The sequence below is a fragment of the Paralichthys olivaceus genome, chromosome 1, assembly GCF_024713975.1.
Source record: "Paralichthys olivaceus isolate ysfri-2021 chromosome 1, ASM2471397v2, whole genome shotgun sequence".
In the NCBI taxonomy this organism is placed as follows: domain Eukaryota; kingdom Metazoa; phylum Chordata; class Actinopteri; order Pleuronectiformes; family Paralichthyidae; genus Paralichthys; species Paralichthys olivaceus.
The window spans coordinates 26,485,680-26,506,825 of record NC_091093.1 but is presented as its reverse complement, the minus strand read 5'-3'; the positions used below and the strand labels follow the sequence as shown (position 1 = coordinate 26,506,825).

At 41.4% G+C, this 21,146-nt stretch overlaps 1 protein-coding gene across 1 annotated transcript in view; it reads left to right on the top strand.

The window, feature by feature from the left end:
* Positions 1-9,966: 9,966 nt before the first annotated feature.
* znf609b (zinc finger protein 609b) overlaps positions 9,967-21,146 on the top strand; it is a 65,667-nt gene continuing 54,487 nt past the window's right edge. Inside the window, exon 1 of the mRNA XM_020099477.2 lies at positions 9,967-10,448. The gene's annotated coding sequence lies outside the window, so the exon portion shown is untranslated. The remainder of the gene's footprint in view (positions 10,449-21,146) is intronic.

Below are 21,146 nucleotides of genomic sequence, written 5' to 3'. Positions count from 1 at the left end.
TTAACAATAAGATCCACTCAACTCAGGTTTCGAACATGCACAGACGACTCCCTCTTCTTCAAGGTCCCCTGTGCCGTGCTCAAAAGATATTTGACATTTTTATTATTAAGTCCGTCCTCTGGTTCCTGTGCTGTTGTGCTCTGATTGACATCGCACCTCGTGTGCTTTCGTTTTGTCTTTCAACATTTTTACCTTTTCTTGCATCGCGGATCGTGTGTTTACTTTCTTCCAAATGTGTTGAGTGGCTCTTTGGTTAAGCTGTTTCTTGCCCTAAGGGCGTATTTCACCAGTTTGAAAAGCAGAGCATGATTCACCAGCACACACACACACACACACACACACACACACACACCCACACACCCAGGGTTGTTATGTTTTTGCCTGTGCCTCTCATTGTAATTCGCTGTTGATTATCTTAGATTTACTCCTGTTTGAGTTGCAGATTAGCTACAACTCTCCTCTCCGCTCCATTCAGTGTGAGAACGCATAATTGCCCCGGCCCCACCAGAGAGTGTAAGAGGTCTCTTTTGTAAAGTTCCTCCATAGAAGGTGTGTTTTTAGTTTTTTTTTTTTTTAGAGTGAGGCTGCTTAAGAATTTACTAAATTCAGCCTCCAGTGAATCGACGATGACAGCTACTTGCCCCGTGGGTGGCCTTTTCTTCTTTCGTACAGATCTGGGCCGTTTCTCCAGATGAAAACCGACATCCAAGTTCAAATAAACAAGTGCTCGGTTCTGCTACGCTCAACAATTAAGCACATGCAGTTTTTACAAAGCCCCCGTAGATAAACGCCATGAGATCATGTGCTGTTGGTTTTTCATGCACAAAAGATGATGTGATGCACTTGTGTGGAGAAAATGCTCTAGGTGATGTGTTTAAATAATAAAACAGCCATGCTGTCTGAGTTAGAGCGAGCTGCAACAGATTTAAATGCCAGCAGCGAATTGTCCTGTTTTTAAAGGAGTGGGGGGGGGGGGGGCTGAGAGTTGTAGAAGAAGACTGATGCAACTGTTTAATATGAAGCTACAGCCAGGAGCTAGTTGGCTTAGCTTAGCATAAAGAGTGCAGGTATCCAGCCCATAAGAAAAGCCCATTGGTCAAAAAACCCACTTACATCTGGCTATTGTCTGCAATGGGAATGGAAACAGTCAGCGTTCATTCCCGGGTCAAATGACGTTTAGGGCAAAAACAGAAATGTAACCTTCTCTACTGGCAAAGGGGAAATGAGTCCATTGTCTTTTGAGCAGGTTTATCAATGTTTGAAAAAAAACCCGTTCTTTCTCTAGACCAGGGTCCAGCATGTTCTCCGATCATCACCAACAGGATTTACATTATCAGGTGACAGTTTTTTTGAAGTTGGATCCACAAACAGTCAGAATATTGTTTTATTTTTGGTGCAGGAGGTGGAAATTATTCATCTAAATTTGTCTTTGAACAAATTATATGAGTTTGACTTTGCATTTATTCTCAGGACGTTATAATATTACATCGCTGCTCTGTTCTACTGTGGCTGCTTGTTGATCTCATTAGTTGATAGAGCGTCATGCTGCTGTTTGTGTTCTGTGTCTGTTAAGATCAACCACAGTTAGCATCAGAGCTAATTATCCACAGGTCTGGATCTGCTCCCCCTCTGATCAGGTTTCTTTAAAAATGAAAGAAGGAGGTTATGTTTGTCAGAACAGACTTCCGTGAAACTAGGAAGGATGAGTGTGTAAAGTAAATGTAAAAAAGATATTTAAACATTTTATTTAGTTTGTACGTGCCCATGATGAATCACACAAACAATGAGTAACATTTTAATCAGTGAGTTTTAAAGCTGAGATGAGATTTTTTGTGCTAAAGTCCTAACCAGCTGCTGGCAAACGTCTTTTCTTACAACATATAATAAGTGGATTTTCCCAAAATGTCCAACTTCTGCTTTACATCACACCGAACTACTATCAGTGGTGTGTTTGTGCTCGACTGCTGAGCCTGCGGCGTCTTCTGCTCCATCACCAGCCAAACACCCTGCTGTTAATGATGCTGGTGGATCGGGGAGAGGAACTAATCAGAGTAGATGAAGCAATATAACAAGCCGGGTCTGATCCAATTCTGAGCACCACCTGTTTCAGGAGGAAAAACTCAAAGTGCTGCCACCGTCCAGCTTTCCTCCAGTCAGCGACGCTTTTAAATGAAACTGGACATTTAAAAAAAAAAAGAAGGTAATGTATTTATTCTTCCTTTGGGCAGAAAGAGACGCCCGGCTGAATTTCCTGATTAAAATGAAATGCAATTGACTCCAGTCCAACATTATGGCCTCCTCACCATTAAGCCAAGTTTCCAGTTGTAGAAGCAGCAGGACCTTTGTGTGCTTGCTGAGAGACTGATTGGACTGAGGGCAGAGGGTCCCTCCTCCCCCCCATCCCCCATCCCCACAGGCCTGGAAGATGAATTAGGCTTTGCAGCACTTTAGAGGAGGTGGCGGCAGGCCGGGGTGGGGGGGGCAATACAACCTGGGAACGGCTTGTGGCTCATCCATCTCATAATCTGTCACAGAGCTCCGCCTGTCAAACCACAGAGGACATACAAAGGAAACATTTAGAGAGTCACGTTGGCGCTTTGAGGACGATTTGACGGCAGACTGATCGGCAAATCATCGGAGTTGTTCCTCTTTACCTAATCAACATTTCAGGACTTCACACGCCTCGACGCTTTCACCGAGTCAGTGGGAACTGATCTCTGCTCTTTCCCCATCAGGCCAATGAGTAATAGATTACTCTGAAGCAGGAGCGAGGCTTTCCAGAGTCTCTGAGCAGAGCAGGATTCCTCCCCTGCTCTGCTTTTGTACGTGTGTGTCATTGTTTGTTGGCTTTGGTTTGTTCAGAGGTCCGGGGTGGGCCCCATCTGAGGGGTCCCTCAAGGCAAGTGAGTAAACGAGGAAGATCTGAGGCGCGGATGTGTGCATGTGTTCTCTGTTCAGGAGGAGCTACAAGCTGTTTGCCCTCGCGGTGTGGGAAACAGTTAATGTTCACTTTATGGTACAGCCCACAGTTTACAGTATAATTTCATTGTACGAATCAGGTACTAATAAAATAATACTTTTCCCAGCTGTAGATTTAGAAGAAAACAAGTAGCTAGTGGGTATTTTAGAGTATTTAAGTCTTCTTGTAAATGTTGGGCATGAACAGGATAAAGTATCATGAAATAAAACTTAACTGAGAAACCTTTAGTTTTGTGCACAAGCCCACAAATAATTTACCCAAAATAAAGTTTCTTTTTAAAGTAACACTTGAGGTAACCAGCATGTAAGAATTTTTATTGAGCCATTTTCATACATGAACCCTGCAAAATGTCCAGAACATTGGCTGTGAAGTGTGAACAGCTGTCGACGGGATTCTAGAAAGTTTTGCATCAGAAGATTCACCCAAAAATACATCTGAAGAAAATATGATGGTCAAAGAGTCTGACAGGTGGGGGGTGTTTGAAATATTTAACCTATAGTTTCATCACAACTTATATATAACGACTACATCTGGATTAGCTGTGGACAAAAATCTGACAGTTTAAACTGCCTGTGCACTGAGTCCCCTGTCGTTACGACGCAGTTTTCTGTAAATGATTGACAAGTCCCTCATTATTCTAAAGTTTAAGCCCCTTTCCTTAAGTTTCTTTCCCCACAGTTACTCCGACAGCAGTGAGGCCCCCTCTGTTGTCATTCTGGAAACATGTCTTATGTTTTCACTGACTCCCTCCATCTGAGTTTGAAGAGATTTGGCCAAAGCCCCTTTTACTTTTCACTGTAACCCCACAGTTAAAGTAGCGGATCGCTGCTGTCAAATACGTGAAACCTAAATAACTTTGGAAGTTCTCTCGAGTATCAGTGTCGTAAACACCAATTTTCCCAAACTACACTTTTGTAGCAGAGTAACGTGTCCCACAGGTTCTCAGTATTTACCAAATCAGAGTTTCATTTATTTCTGCTTTTCTCTGAGATGCCACATTACTTCTCCCTTCTAGGAAATATTTCACAAGCATTTTACTGGGAACTGATTCATACAACTAAAATACATTACGTATTATATAAATATTTCCACGGATGACTGTGACCAAAGTGTTTTGTGCAAACATCAGTAAATATTTGAGATATAGAACCGAACGGACCAAACAAAAGGATTGTGGCCTGAAAGGAAAATGACTGAGCCCTCAAAAGGAGAGCAGCTGCAATAATTCAATTAAAAATGGATTTCCCATCACAAATGGCCTTCGCTCGCTGCCATTTCTAAAGGTCCACTGATAAGTGATCAATTTAGTCCTTGACCTTTGACCTTTGCTGAATGAGCTGCTACCTGCAACAACACAAATGTGGTTGTAGATACTTAAAATTATGAGCACATTCGTTTTCCAAAGAAACACTTTTGATTATCGGCTTTAAAGAGACTTCTGAGAGTAAAGAGCGGACGGAAAATATACGTAATCCGATCTTTATCAAGTCATTTCAAACATACGTGTGTTTGCTGTGTGCTGAAGCTAACTGCACAAACACTTTGAGTTCTCCGTGTCTTTACTGAACAGACGAATAAAACATCCTCAGTGCTGCTGGGAAAGTGGGTGAAGCGTAGGATTCAGTAATTGCTCGAACCTCTTTTGGCAGCGATGACCTGAAACAAGCTCAGCCAGAATCTGCAGATCAGACCTGCACAGTGTTCAGGAGGAAGATTGGACCATTGTTCCCTCAGATCTGCTTCAGCTCAGACATAATCTGAGGACGTCTGGTGCGTTGCTTATAGAGCTAGAGCTAGAGTCTCTCCAAAAGCCATTTCTTTTGTTTAGGGTCGTTGTCCTGCTGCGTCACCCAACTTCTCCTGAGCTCCAGCTGACACTGTCCTGTCCACACTTTGAGGAACTCCAGACTTCATTGTCTCATGTGATGTCGAGCTGTCCAGAGGCAGCAGAGCAGCCTCCACAGTGCTCCGCTGATGGGATGATGTTCTAATGTTGGTATTTTACCTCATACATAGTTCTGTGCTCTTCCAAAACCATTCACAAACATTTTTCCAATAGCATCGTGCAGTGACAAAGTGCTCTGGCAAACTTCTCTGCAGACTCTGGCACCAAATGCACAACATGGCAGCATAAAGGATTGAAAAGGCAGAGAGACTTCTGCACCCTGAGACTTCTGTGGTTTGTGAATATGGGCCGTACCAATCAAATTCAATTGATTCACGGATAGTCGGGGGAGGTGGAGATGCGTCCTCTATCTTTACATCGACTCTATATGGTTTAAATGGTGCATGCACTGTTGACAACGACTTGTCTCAGTTTGACTAGTTTGTAATTAAAAGGGATTTAAATTCATATTTCAAGACAAACCGATGAATAAATGTAGATTCTTCCAAAAGACTTCACTTCCGTTTTCCTGCCACATTAAGTCTATGCTCTGAAAGCCCACCACCAGGACGTCTTCACAGTGTCTCAGAGCTTGTCATCACACATGAAGCCACACTGAAGAGAGTTCAAATGATCGCTGTCTTCAAGGCCTTTTCTGTCAGGAGGGCTAAATCTCTCAACACAGGGATTTTCAGGCTTTAGTTTCTTGAATATGTAAAATGGTCCCTTCCAGGCTCCTGTTTGCTCAGGAGCCGCCACTGTGAACTGATACATAACATGATTACTCTGGATTAACTGTTTGAATCCTGCCATATGATAGACAACAAATGCAAGCTTGTTTTTTTTTTTTGCCACAGGCTCACAAAATGTGTTCCCATTCATGGGATTGTTGAAATGTAATGATGTGACAAATGCTTGAAACTCACAACCACCATAGTGATAATAAATCTTTCTTTCTAGATTTATTCTTTATATCCTTTAGAAATGCCTCATGACTGTTGCGTGATTTCTGTTTTATTAATTGGGTCAAGGCCTAATTTTGCATCAACTAAGATGCTGCATTCAAATTTAGATCATGTGAAGAGAAGGAGGAGGTATGGAATCAAACAAACAAACATTAATATATCTTTAACAATCTGCGAATCCCTCGTTCCATCTCTTTGTGCTGTCACATATTTAATCTGTGAGTTTTCCAGGATCAAGCTCTGTCTTTGAAATAATCTCCCACATCAAAATGTATCCAGTATCACTTTATTGATGCTGCTGCTGTTTGTTGCAGATTAATTCTCGTGGCTGATCTCATGTTGAAGAAAACGGATTTCTCCAGAGCTTAATGCATGTTGTTGTCTCGTGACTCCAGTCCATTAAGCACTAATGGTACATGACCTTCGCTGGTGTTAGCTTGGCTGTAACGAGACAATCGAACCACAGTGTAACCCCCCCCCCCCCCTCATCTGAATCTCCTGTAACAACACTTCACTCATTCACTGCGTCACCATGTAACAGACAGTGGGTGACTCCTCGGTTGTTTCTCCATCACTCTTCATCATCTTCTGTTCCAACTGCAAAACAAAAGGAGATCTTGCCTCTGGAATCATCTTCTCTAATCTACTATCTGACTGTTTTCAAAATCCATCTTCATAACCAAGCAGTTTCATAGACCTCCATCCCTATTAACTGCTTTTATTACACACTGTGAATGTACATTACATTACTTCTCATTAAGTAGTTTTTACACTCTTCCAGTTTGCACTACTCTCATCCTCCCCCATGTACCTTATGACTGCATACTATGTTGTACTGTATACTATGTTTTCAGTATTTAATATCTTGCTTACTCATATGTTCTGTCATTTGTACTTATATGTTCTGTCTACTTAAATATTGACACTGTCGATCAGAGAGAAACTGTCTACGTTTTGTACTTATGGCAGATTTAACAATAAAGTTGACTGTCTTATGTTTGGGTTAAAGTTCTTTTGTCCATCTTTAATTAAAGTTGATGATTCTTACACCAGCATAGCTTCGTAGAGCTATTACCGTTTTTTCCAAAATCATATCACATTGACATTTATAAAGTTGATATGGGGATTTCCAGAAGTCGTTGCGGTTCATCCACTGGGGATCATAAACTTCTGTGTTGAATTGTTGAGATCCAGTCCAGTCAAAACCGAAAATGTGGAGACGTTAGAGGACAAGTCAGTGGATCACTTAACCCTGAGACACTGGGATGCATCCGCTTGGGACCATGATCATCTGGTCAAAGTTTGATAGAAACCCAACCAGCAGTGAAACATTTCATCATGGACCAACGTGACAAAGACCGACACTAAAGACCAGCTGCTGGCTTGACTAAAAGGGAATAAAGGTGGTATCTGTTTGTTTGTAGTAACATTATTTAGCACCACCTTAATCTCCTGCCTTTAATGAATGCGTTACGTTGCTGTCAGTCGACAGATCCTTAATCTAAACATGCTGAAGAACAAGTCTCTTTTCGATGGGCTTCAAGGCTTTACAGTTTCTTTTATAGAGTAATGGAAAGACGATCACACGACTCGAGCCAGCCCCTCTGTGATTCCACATGGCTGCCTGATTAGCCCTTTTTTTCCCTGATGGAAAACATATGGCTTCGACACAGCTTGTTCATTCCAGGTTTTAGTCGGGGTAACACTCAGCGGCGAGAGTGCTTGGTTTGGAGTCTCGGCCTTGAAGAGCAGTCATCATCAGAGAGCTGTCCCCTCTGGTCCCCACCAGCCACTGACTGTTATTTAGCTTTCCAATGGAAGCTGGCTGTTCCCTTGGGAAGACATGAGTGTGCCTGCCAGCAGGAATGCATCAGAAGCAATAGAGAAAGATGGAGGATGGTGGGTAGCTGCTGCTGCTGCTGCTGCTGCTTTTGCCTCTGTGTGAAAATGAGTCCATTAATTCAGCCCCCCCTCCCCCCAGCTCTCCCTGTGCCTGTTGTCTCTGTTTGTTAGCGAGATGATTCCTTCTGTCATGTCAAAGGCAACATTATCATATTCCTGTTGCCTGGGAAACCAGCGCTGAGCAAGACAACGACTTAAAACCTTCGTGGTGTTTGAAGCTGGAAAACATGAAAGGTTATCCACGGTTCTGTGAGAGTCGCTATAGTGACATATCTGAAAAGGTCTTATTGTTGGATGTTTTTTTTTCTTTCTTTGCTTTTACTTGCTTGCTGTTTCCTGAGAATTTCCCCCTTGGTTGTTTGTTAATAGATTCAGTTCAGTGAAATTAGAACACGGCTCATAGGCAGACACAACAGTAACATGTTCCATTCACCCTGAAGCGTGAAGATCAAGTTTTGACCGCAGCATTGTTTTCTTCCATCTAATCAGACTCTTTACTGATTTAAAAGTGTTGACATTCAACGAGACACACATTTGATACGGCTGAGGGAACATGAACCAGCAATTATGAACAGATGATATCGGTAACTACCTTAAAAAGTGTGTTCGCCATTACAGCATGTCACGGATTATCCTACATGAAGTGTTTATTATTCACCACGTTAATGATACCTCATATCCATGTATGGATTTCTGCACCAACAGCAGAGAAAGCTACAGCTTCATTAATGTTTAATAATCATAATGATCAGCGTTTGGGTTGCCAGGTTGTGACACATCCCTGTGGCTGCTGTTTATCCTCCTGCGGCATGACGCTTCATCTGTTGATGAGCTCTTTGGTTCATCATGAAGACCACTCAGCAACTTCCCTCCTGGATAAGGTCTATGGAAAAATGTCCTAATCAAAAATGAAACCTGTGAAAACATTTATCAATAGGTTATTGATGTATTGCATGTCTGTGTTTGATCAGGCTCATTACATAGTGAGAATCCAATCAATAAATACAGTTATGCCACTATGACAATGTAAATGTGTAAAACTGTTTTTGCACACAACCCAAAAATTGTTCTTCCCATTAACCTCATGGACTGATCCATAAAACAAGTGTCCCTAGAATTCTATATAGATGTATGTGTTTGTATGAGAGCATGTATACACAGTATTCTGTGTTTCATTGACCTTTATCTTCCCTTTTCTGTCATCTACATTGTTTTATGTTTTTTACCATCACCAACCATTTTTACTATAAAGCAAGTATTATTTATTTGTTGTCATTGAAAATGTTGATTGAAGGGATTTGCTGTCTTATATTTTAAATGATACTTATAATTGTATTATATATATATATATATAATAACGGTATATATACCTTTACTGCTCTGTGGTTGCCGCCTGCCAATAAACCGAACAAAGAGGAATCGTTAATGTGTGTTATGCATTCAACACCAAAGATCGCTTGTTAATGCTATCACTGTTTCTAACAATTTGTTGCAAGTAGCTTGTTTTGTATATTGCACTTTATAAATCAGCCTTTCCCTTTATTTGCTTTAAATGAAATATTGAAGAAGTCGGGTGGAAGATACTTTGGGGTTGATGAGGACTTTGACTCATGACCTGAGCATTTGTGAAATCCTGGCTCTGCCCCTCCCCCCCCCGAGCAGCAGCGACCACTCAACGCATTTGATGCCATTTGTGCGGTGGCAGAGAGAGCTCGAATTAAGAGAACACGTTCAAATCGAAAAAGACTTGTGGAGATTAAGAAAACAACTTCATCAGTTTGACGACACACGCACTGCAAATGTCACAACAATGAACCAGGAAATGTTCCCAGGGGACTGAAAAGAGTGATGAACCTGGCTGTAGTTCAACGCTTATCGAAGTCTGCCTCCCGTCATTGGTGATGGAACTTCTCAAAGCATTGAACTACAGCCAGGTTCATCTCTTTCTTCTTTTTTTTTTGGTTCCAATGGAAACATGTCCGGTGTCGTTTTCACACTTTGCAGCTCGTTTCTGTATCTGCACGTGGCGTCAAAAAAATTGATGACATAATGTTTCCTGAGTTTTTTTTGCTCGTGTGGTTCTTTTTGGGCCGTCTCGGCCTCCCTACATGCGGACGCTCTGCCGGGGTTTCCTCCTCTTGCAGACACAAACAAAAACAAACCCCGATCCACAGTGGTTGATCCAGTTCCAGTTTTTTTTTTAAACCCGGGGCTTCTCTGGACTGTGACGGTTCAGTCCGGTCGGATCCGCCGCTCCTGGCTTTGGCTCCCTCTCCCGCTGCTCGGCTACATTGTATCGGTTCCCACACGAAGCAGCAGCATCGCTGGACGCGGAGGAACCGAGGAGCTAACCCGGAGGAGACGCTGCCTTCTGCGGGATTAATCGCCAAAGGGTCGCCGCGGAGGACCGGAGTCAGCTCGGGCACCGATAACGATGTTCCCCCGGACCGGGTCGTCCCCTTCGGAGCGGACGCTGTCTCTTTAGTGTGATGGCAGAAGTCCAGTGAGTCGCTGGCCTCTCCTCCTCCTCCTCAGCCGCCTCCTCCTCCTCCTCCTTCTTCTTCTCCTCTTGTGCTGGATGTCTCGGGGAGTGCGCCGCTTTCCACCGCTCCACATTTCTCCAGAGGGTTTATTGTGAATCCAGGCGGTTGTTTTCACGGCGCGCTCGCCGCCATGGCCGGAGCGGGGGTTGGGATAGGAGTGGTTAGCTAAGTGGGTAAGTTGCTCCATTTCCTCCCGTCTCTTATTGTTGATCATGCAGCGACTCGCCAGCCATTTAACGCCAGCCCTTGCGTGCGAGGGCTGGCGGGTTAGCTTCTCTCCGTGTAGCCAGCACACAGCGTGCAGCTAGCCGAGCCTGGCTGCTCGCACTCTGGGCTCATTGTTTCACTCTGCCTGCTAGCTTACGAGTCCGATTAGCTCAGCACACGAAGCTAACTTAGCTTAGCCCCTTGAAGTAAAGTGGTGCCTTGTAAAAACGCAAAGTTAGCTAGCTCCCAGTGTGTGCTAACGGCCAGTCCCCCCCCCTACACACACACACAGCCTGTCCTGCATTTATATTAGTTTCTTGTAAAGTCAAATTGTTAGATAACAACCACAGAAAAGAAAAAAAAACCCACTTGTGCAGAGTTAAAGCAGCAGATTCCTCCAGTGTGCTGGATGTACAGTGTTTCCCAAGCTGGGGACCGAGGACTTGAAGAAAACCCCCAAAAATGTCATGTTTTTCCACCCAGCAATTGAGGTTTCAACACAATGTGTTTCACTTCCACTACCCTGGTGTTGTGTGTGTCTGTACAGCAAAGTCTGGGGCAACTTCAGGAAACAAGATCCCATGAAATGGTGGATTCTGGTCTAATAAACCTTTTGTAGTTTGGGATCTGTGACATGGGGGGGGGAGAAATACATTGGGACCCTTCCGTCCAGATTAGTCATTTTCTTTTCATTGGCTTGTGTTGTTGGAGTTGTTCAATCTCAGTGAAGTGAGTCATTCAATTACAGCTTTCTTTTTCTTTACAAGACCACTACAGGTTAACCCTGGGCTCTGTTCTGTGGCCTGTGCTGCTTCATAAAGTGAGACTGTACCACATTAAAGTCTACTTTCAGGGAAATGATCTCTTATGTTTCCCTGTGACATTCTTAATTTAGTGTATAAGTAACGATCGCCTACAGGTTAAAAAAAAAAAAAAAATGGAGCAGTATTCATCAAAAGTTGAATTTGCTGAATTTTCACAGGAAAAATTACAGGTTTTTTCTGGATAAAGGGAAATATTTGGTTGCCGCAGTGGAATCAAGTCCACTGCGTCCACTGCCAACACCTCAGTGAATGTGATTGGTTGTTCCCAACAAATTGTGTTGCAAATTTCCGTTTTTCCATGTGCGACTTGCTCAGAGCTGACGATGTAACTGCTAAATCCACCATCTGGTGTGTCTAAATGAATGGGCTGGTTTCAGTGAGTCGTAATCATTATCTCACAGTGACAACAACAGATTCAGTTTTAGCATGAAGTAGATTCATACCTAAGAATAAGCTAGTTCAATGCACGTGTCAATATTAGCTTAATGTTCAGAGGATAAATAGACAGTGTCAGCTTTGTAAAGTATGACCATGTTTGGTCACGATGGTTTGAACAAAACAAATCTAGGAGATCTATATCCATTACCTGTTTTTAGTGCTGCAACTTGGAATTTACAATTAGTCCATTCATCCCATTGATTTGTCATTTGGTAAATTATATTGTAGAAAAAAAGGCCCAGTCCCATTTCCCAGATCCAAGGGAAATTTTTTTAGATGTTTTGTCTAAACAGATCAAAACATATTGAGTTATTGATCGTACATGGCTACAGTGCATTACCCACCAAAGATTTGGCTAATTTTGTCCGTGAATAGAGATCAGAGTTGCCATCAGACTTTATTTCATTGTTATTCATTTAATTGAAATCTTTGCTTTCGCTGTTAACTCAAGCATTTTGATGAGCTGGTGAACCACCTATTGTCTGAATGTGTTCAGATAAACACACCAGTAACCAAGACAGAAAGGAAACTTTGGATATTTGGCAGGGAGACACTTTACTTTCTAAAGAGCCCTTAAGCGTTCCCGGCTAATGCTGCAGTTAATTTTCAAAACCAGTTCGGCCACTTTGCATTTTGGCAGCTCCATTTTCTGGACGTGGCAAAAACCCCGCGCTAATGAAACTGATAAAAGAAAACCATAAAGATAAATGCAGGCCCTCCTACACACAATTGTAGCAACACTGTACTGTTAATCCACTTTGTTCCAGTGTGCCATGCAGTAAATGTGTCTCATTTGTGCCATGTATTTATGTTGTATTTGGTAATATGCTCACATTGGAAGTTCTTTCCATCCAGTCAGCAGCAGATGTGGGGTTGTTTTGTTCTGCAACGTCTCAGCAGACACTAGCAGTTGGGTTCTTTGAGGTAAAGGCTTGGTATGCAGCCATTGTAGCCTGACTGGGTAGAGATTTCAACTGATGTACAGTTAGGAATGTAAACTGTAGATAGCAGTGGACGACACAAACAGGCATGTGGGCATAATTAAAAGTTGGGACATTCAGAGTCTGTTACAAATTAAGTGTTGCGATTAACTATTCCAGTATTTGAACGATTTAACTAATCGAGCCATGTTTGGGTCTGGTGCACAATGAGAGGATCAATGTTACTCGAGCTACTCTAATGTGTAAGCTGTTCCTATAAATGATGCAAGGTTTTCACCCGGGCTGTGAGGGTCTTAGTCGGTATTGATTCATTACCGACTGACTTCTGTATTGATTTCATACATGTGAGAGGGTTCATCTTCAGTCATATTACTTATTATTCTCTATATGTTTCTCACTGAAATCAATTCAAAACATAATAATATAGCAACGTCACGCCCAGACAATTTCACATCGCCTTCAAAAGTCAATCGATGTATCTGGCAAACAAAAATGTTAGGAAACTGGTGTTAATGTTAATAATTGTAATATTCCTTCAGAACAAACGTTTGTTCCTTCTCATCTTTACAAGGAAAATTATTCTTTTTTACAATGAGCTGCTTCAAAAACAGTTCTTCATTATCTGATTACAGGTTTTTATTGGTCATTTTTAGTGGTGATAGTTGAACGGAGCTTAGCTGTAGCACGCCAGGCCCATTTTACACAAACTGACAGAGCCATCAATTGCAAAGTGGAAGTGAAATTTAAGACCCTAAGCTCCACACAATAACATGACATTTTATAGTTTAGTCAGAGTTGTGTAAATTTGGCCAGTGCTTGGATGCGGGCCCAGGCTGAACATGAGCACAACGCCACTTGAGGAAACCCCTATTTTCTTATTCACCAGATGTGATTTTTGAGATAATTGAGCTGCTCGGAGTATAGAAACAACTCCTAATACAATGGACTTATGTATGTGATGATGCCATAGTTTTTACTCAGTGTTTTTGTAGATATACATGACTGGAAGGAATTATGATTCAGGGACCTGCAGAAACCAGTTTCTCATTTTGTTTTGGGTTAATTTTGCCCAACTGTTCACCTTTTAAAACCTGTTCCACACCAGGATGGACATCCAACAAACGCTGTGTAAGAAGAGAGTTTAACCTTAAAACAAACAGTGTTTGTTCAGAGGTCCAGGGAAACAGATTAGTCCAGGACAAGGGGATTATTTTGGCTTTGTAAGGCTCCCGTCATCTCATGGCTGCACACCAGCTGATGGCAAACTCCGAAAGGATTTGGACTATATCCTTTTAAAGTACCTCTTTTTTTTTTTAAATCACTTGAATTAAGCCATTTATGAATGTCTTTTCACATACTTAATGCATTCTTGGTGTCTACTCTGGTAAAAATATCTTAAAAAAAAGTATAATAACAGACCTGCTAAATGAGAAGCATATGAAATTCTTGATGTCTCTTGTGCAGGGGTGAGTGCACACTGACAGATTTAGATGAGATTGAGATTCTTTGTAGTTCGAGCCATCACACAGGGTTTTCCCAGGGTTGAGATTTATTCCAAGTGGTCCACCTGAATGATGGGGGATGGGCTTGTTAAAGTGCTGGAGGGAGGCTCCAGCAACACACGAGTCTCCAGGAAAAACAGCATTACGCTCATGATCCGATCTGAGTTCCAGGTAGTAGTCAGTTCAAACCAGTGCAGTTGCACATAGCTGGCTTTACTATCACTAGCTCATTTTTGTATTCAGTTTCCTTTAACAGGAATATGTTTTAGAATCTGAATATAAAAACCTTGAAAGATATTTTTTGTGCCTTATTATAATCCTGCTTTTTTTAGATACCAACCAATACTGAGATCTGCAGTGATTAGTAAAATGCACTGACCACTGTGATTATTTATTGATGTCATAATTCTATTTCCAATCATTGTGTTTTTATAATTTTCAAACTGTTAAAAATATTTATACTGTTGGTTACTCAATGATATCACCTTGGAATTTGTTGTTGTCATTTAATGTTTGCTGATGTTATGAAGACCGACCAATTAATTGAGGTAATCATTAATATCTATAAGTGACAGGCCTAAGACAGAATCGAGTTCTTTATTTTCCTGCGTCATACAGCTGCATATTTCACACTTGGCGGACAACAGGCGTACATAGAAATTAGTAAAAGATTTCATTTTATCACCTGTATTATTAAAACCTAACTGTAATAGGTGTGTTTCGTACAATATTTTGTATCACGCTGGTGGAGAAAGAAGCATCATCTGGAGCCCATGTCGGTAGAAAATTTGGACAGGAAACAAAATGCAGTCTACACTGACAGCAGTGTTTCAGAGGCACAGTGAACCTGAGAAATATTTAAATGCTGCTTTATTAGTAGCTGTGGGGAAAGGTTTGCAGTTAATGTTGCAACAAACCTGTGTTTTGACTCCCGGACCTACACTGTATCTGTAAATATCATGAATTAAAGCATGTTGCTGTTTTATTTGCTTGTTCAAACATTGAAGCGCGATAGTTGTACTTCTGAAAGCTTGTTGTTTACTTGAAATGCCATAGAGTAAGCAAAGGATTTGAAATGGATTTGCGCTTCTATAGTCAGTATTGATCCATTCACCCAATATGTGGACCAGCTTGGGTCATTTCTCGTGGGGGCAAATACATCTGAGTTGTGAGCTGGCCACCAGAATTATTTTTGTGCGTGCAAATTGTTAATATTACCTCTTTTTTCCCCTTGTGGCTACGATTTAGTTGAAAATGTTGAGTTGGTGGGGCATTAATCTCTTGAGCTGTAAAGTTGTATCATGGGTCAAAGAATATGCAATTCTGCTTTAGTTTTTATGGCATTGATTGGCAATTCGCTGCAGTAAAATCCAGTTAGAGCAGAAAAGAGCACACTTTGAATGCTTGTTGCACAGTTGTTGCTTTGCCAGAGACTGGTGATCCATCTTTTCCTGGGATGCAAGCCCAGGTTACACACATCTCTCCCCCACACAAGCTATAAAGATATTGTCAGCTTTTGTGGTGCTGTGCAGTCTTGAGTGCTGCAGAAATGCTGTCTCATTTGCCTCTGGTCTGAAGTATTGTCTTCTGCGTTGTTGGGAAGAAAAGCCACTGAAATTACGAGTCAATTCAGGCTCAAATTGATAAGATATTTTTTGTTGTTGCAGTAATGAAGCCCTGTGAAACACCATTAGTATGTTTAACACACTATTGCTTTCAGTACTGTCTTTATTCACCCACTCATAAGCAACACGACATTGTTAGTAACTCTCGCTTCACTTGTTCCTGACACTGGTGATCTTTTCACTGTACACACAACAATTTTTTCCGTCGACAAATGGTTGATTAATACGCCAGTGTGAAAATGGTATAAATCGTTGCTGCTCTGTTGCAGACATGGCCCATCAATTTGTTGGCAGAAAGCGAGTCCCGTGTCCTCCCAGATGCTGTAAGCTTGATTTTTTTTTTTTATGTGTAGGAATGTCACAGGCTTTTATAAATATACATTCTTAGAGTTGGGTTTAGAAAGGTCTGTGAAGATGTGATGTGTGAGATTTCCTCCGAGCGCATCAATACTGCATCATGGTGGCAGTGAGTGGGTGGTTCTGAGGCACTGTCCCCATCGCCCTAATCATACTGCAGAATCCAGTGTTGTCGGAAGAATCAAAGAGGAACATTGTCTCTCGCCGATGACACATGCCTCACTTGTGATATTGACGAGCGAATGAGAGTAAATCCACAAACGACGAAATTGAAGCAGGACAAAGAGAAATTTTAACAAATGCTTTTTTGTTAACTGAAAAAAGTAGTAATTCTTTTTGCAGTTCTACTGCTTGTTCTTTCTTATTTCTTCTCACTGCCAGATTACACAGGGACAAAGACCCACAGGTTTTTGTCTCCTTTTATTTTGTAGTATATTGGCATGAAAACAGATTCCGTTTGTAGACAAATTAAGTTTTGTTGTTTCATGCTCTCAGTGACAATGTCCAGTTATTTTGACTGTGCATCGTTAAAGAATTAACTGGGATTACAAGCTTTATTGCTCCTCTGAACAAATATCATGGGGCTAGTTTCGTAGGCAATACGTGTTTTCAGCTCTTGTAATATAAAATATTGCCAGAGAAACTAGTACTCTCTCACTTTCTCCTTTTTACTTTACAAAATGGATTCAACCATTAAATCTATTAATCTTGAACTAAAGTCAGTTTCAGCAAGTAGTTAGTTGCATTAAGGCTCTTTAGGTTTGACAGCATTGGTCGGCCAGTTCCCCTGGCAACCACATTTGGACCACTGTCAACCATTTTGTATCGTCTGGTGCTCGTTTCGGTTACTAACACACCAACAATTCCACTGTCCGTGGTATTAAGTCCTGCACTCAGACAAATAAGTGTATTTTTGTTTGTTGGAAATGGCAAAATATGTGAATACATTTAAATATGTTAATGATGATAGGATTGGCTTGATTTTTTTAGTAACAAAAGACATAGACTTAGTATTTTTGGTCTTTGGATTGTAGGTTAAACAATTTGACAAGATGGCGTTCTGACATTCTACTAATAAAAATAATAGGTAACTATACAGTGAAAACCATTGTTAGTTGCAGCCCAAGTAGAAACCCAGCACTCTTTAAAATATCTTTCAGTACCATATAAAAATGAGATCTGCTTCTCTAGAAAACTAAAAACATCCACAACTCCCCGGAGAATGCACAGAATGGGAGATGCAGTTTGAAATATTAATGCAACACACCAGACTATCCTGGAAAACGGCAAACTAACAAACTCTACATTTTCTGACTGAACTCATCTGTAGTTTCTCCCTGTCAATATAGACACGAGTGACAAGCTACTGATCTGATCAGGCTGCAAGAAGTCATTCTCCCAAACATCCCAAACCGAGAAATGCAGTTAATCAAAAACCAGCAAATGAAGCAACACTTGCAGTAATCATGCACTTTTCACTCACCCATTACAGAGGAAAAAAACCCAGTAATGACGCTGGCCGGATCACACGGTGTAGCTGCAGGCGGTTTATATTGATTCCTTCTTCAGTGCCATGGCTGTGATGTTTACTGCACATTATAAAAACGTCTACATTGTGGACATTTGTCTAAACAGTCAGAGAAGCAATCTTGTGGCTTTAACATAAGTGGATTGGACCGTCCTGACTGTTTTGAAAAAAAAAAAATGGGTGGGTAACGTTTCACTCAACAGCTTTAGACAGATTTATGCCTTTGTGTTGATGTTGTGGTGTCTATTTGCTTGGCAATGGCGCTGCATCGACAACATGGAGACTTTCCAGCTTGGTCTGCTTTGCTTTTTCCATTGTCTGTAGAATTTCTTGAGAGGAAACGCAGCATGAAGCACGTTGTAGAAAATGTTTGATAATGCTTTTCTTCAGTAACGTCAGACAAATATGTACCTTGAGATATTTTTCCTCTTACCACAGTCAGCTTTGTTTATAACCAAGAGATTAAATGAAGGTAAACCAATTACTCCGGCTGTATAATAAATGCACGACACGTCCTGATAATGTACAACACATCCATCTAGCGAGGAAGCGGTGCCGCAACAATCTACGGGTTAAATGCTCCTCTGAACTATAAATCAGTTCCCACGCAGAAGGCACCATCGTAAGGAGCAGAGAGACAACTCGACGTCTGCTGAGTTCATTAGTACTGAAGTAATATTGAGATCCTCAAAGCTGTGAATATGTTGGACAGAATTTAAATGTATAATGCCACTGCTGTAAAATAACACTGGTGCCGTTGTCTACATGTATGGTGTCTCAGGTTTTATTTGCACCAAACTGAAATCTGATGGAGGAAAAACACTCCGACTCTGAAGGGAGAATATAATGTCAGTCAAGTCTGTTTGCTTTGCATTTTAATTTGACAGGCGTTATAAAAGAAGATTGGCAGTGTTTGTGAAAGTGAAAGCAGACAGGCATGTAGAGTAGAAGAGGTGGATTGACAACAGAAGGGAAAGTGTTGACATCAGTGACAATCTGAGGAAAACATGAGTAAAACCAGGGTTGTTCTTAGTTTCAGGATGACGGAGCATTTGATCTCTGACCTTTGGCTGACTTGCATTTTTGGAGGTGGTTGCACTTGTATTTCTGTCTTTTCCTTTAATGGATGACTAAGTGGTCATAGTGTTAGCAAATTTGTAAACAGGGCTGCTACAAATGTGAATTAAGCAGATGTATTTTAGTCCACATCGGGTGATCCTGAGTTCTTTTGAAATGAGAACATAAGTTAACTAGTGTAACTCCCCCAAGATCCCTGATGCAACATGGAAACAGCAATCATAGTGGTAGTTTCAGGAGTCTAAGATCGTATGAAACGGACGACTGCTCAGTTTTTTCTGTGCCTGAAAATGATGGACAAGGGTTAATGTGAGTTGAAATGTGGGAGTAAACACTGGAGAAAAGATTAAGCAAACATCCAGCGCCAACAAGCAGATAGTAGGGCTGCCCCTGAAAGTCACAGATTGGAATCATCAGTTGGAGACGTCTCAGTCTACTGAGATTTTTTGAGTCTAGTGTTCATTTGTTTGTTTGTTTGTTGTTCTGGGGACATTTCAAGTCCGCTGAAGTAGCTGCAGATTGAGCTCTTCTGGCTTTCAAGCTACCCTCAGGGGTAAGACCGTTTCACCATGCCAAGTCGTCCTGACTGATTGGTGGAGATGGCTGCAACATATACATCCAACTGAGAGACGAACTTAATGCGATACAGTCGATACATGCCAGAAGACATTTTGGGTAATCTCTATGAACAGCTACTGTTGCAACTAGACACAGAAATTGAAGGCTCCCCGCCTCAAAACCATGTCCCAGATTCTGCATTTTCACAGAATATGTTTGCAGAAATTACTTAATAGTCAATATGGTGAAAAAAGGAATGAATCATTGAATTTAAGTCGTATTGAAATCTGGTTTGTCTGACAAAATTCTTAGTTGTGTACCGCCAGAGCAGTCAAACTGTACTTAAGTTGGAAAAAAAGTGAAAGAATGGTAATAAAAGTCCAGTTTTATTACTCCACTGGATGTGGCTGAACAGAGAAACATTACTGCTGCTGAACTGCGGCGTGCTGCTCTCCCTCACCCATGGATGCTTTTTTTAACATTTCAACTTCCAGCAGGGATTGAGTGTGTACAAGTGTCGGATGTTACTGCCAGCTTCTGCAGCAAGACTCAATTGGAAGATGGATCCATATCAGGTGGACGTAAGAAGCCGTGCTTTCTAAAATGTGATGGGCAAAAAAATCAGATACAGTAGAATTAACTGTTCAGTAATTGATACTGTGTCAAAAACTCCCACTATTAAATCAATCGTGAAATTGCATCTAAATTGGTACTTACTCCTGATACTCATCAATTGTTGAATGTGACACTTGTGCCTCTCAGGAGCTGATCACTGCTGCATTGATTCTGGAAAGCGACCATGTGAGAGCGACGATGGTATTTGAGACTGGCTTTGTTGACTCGGCTGCTCTCAGGCAGCTGCTGGAAGAGAAGCTGGTAGTTATTGGAGGTTAATGGTTGTCCATGCCCTCTCTCTGGTTAGACACTTGCATGGCAACACCTCAACTGTCCGTGCTGCAAACAGTAGTGCAGTGTATGAATCATTCAGCAGTGGCCTGTTGTCTCCTCATAGTTTGACGCCTGACTCCACAGGAGCAGCTCACTACTGTTCTGCGCGGTGCTTCCGTTCTGTTTTGCAAGTCAGCCGTCCACCATATAGAAGGTTATTAAAGCTTTTTTCTTATAGATTAAAATGTCCAGAGAAGATGTATGCACATACCATTAGCTTGACTGAATTAATTCTGTGCAGTATATTTCAGTTTTCAGTGAGACTTTGTTGGAATCCTGTCTGGCAGGCCGCCTGTCCAGGAATGCACGTAATAAAGAAACATCCACAAAGACAAATACACAAGGAAACAGATAGAGACACACACCCAGCAGTGTTAGACAAGGGACTGCCTGCTCTGTAGCCCCTGGCCTTGTCCTTTCACAACTCTTTCTTCTCCCTCTGCGTTTAAGTAAATAATTTACCCAACACATTTATTCAAGTCTTGTTCTGTTTTCACGCTGGATCAAGAAGAGAAACCTTTATGTTGCATTGAATGATGGGGAAGAAATTCAATATGGACACTAAAGATTTAACACGTTTTCATTGCAGTGTTTGCAGGTTTACAACCCACATCTATATGCTGCTTTTTAAAATGTAGTTACATCCACAATGAAATAAGGACCGGGTTAAGTTAAATGTTATTTCGTTTCAGATTTGCATTATCTCTTGTGAGCCATCTTTCTCTCTTTTTCCTGAAACCCTAGTTGCTCACACGTACTTACCTTTTTTCTGGCAGTAAAGTGTATATTATGTATAGTCGGCATCCAAGTAGTGCGCAGGTAGAAAATCCATCTTGAAAACATTAACTGAATAAATCCAAGGCGAT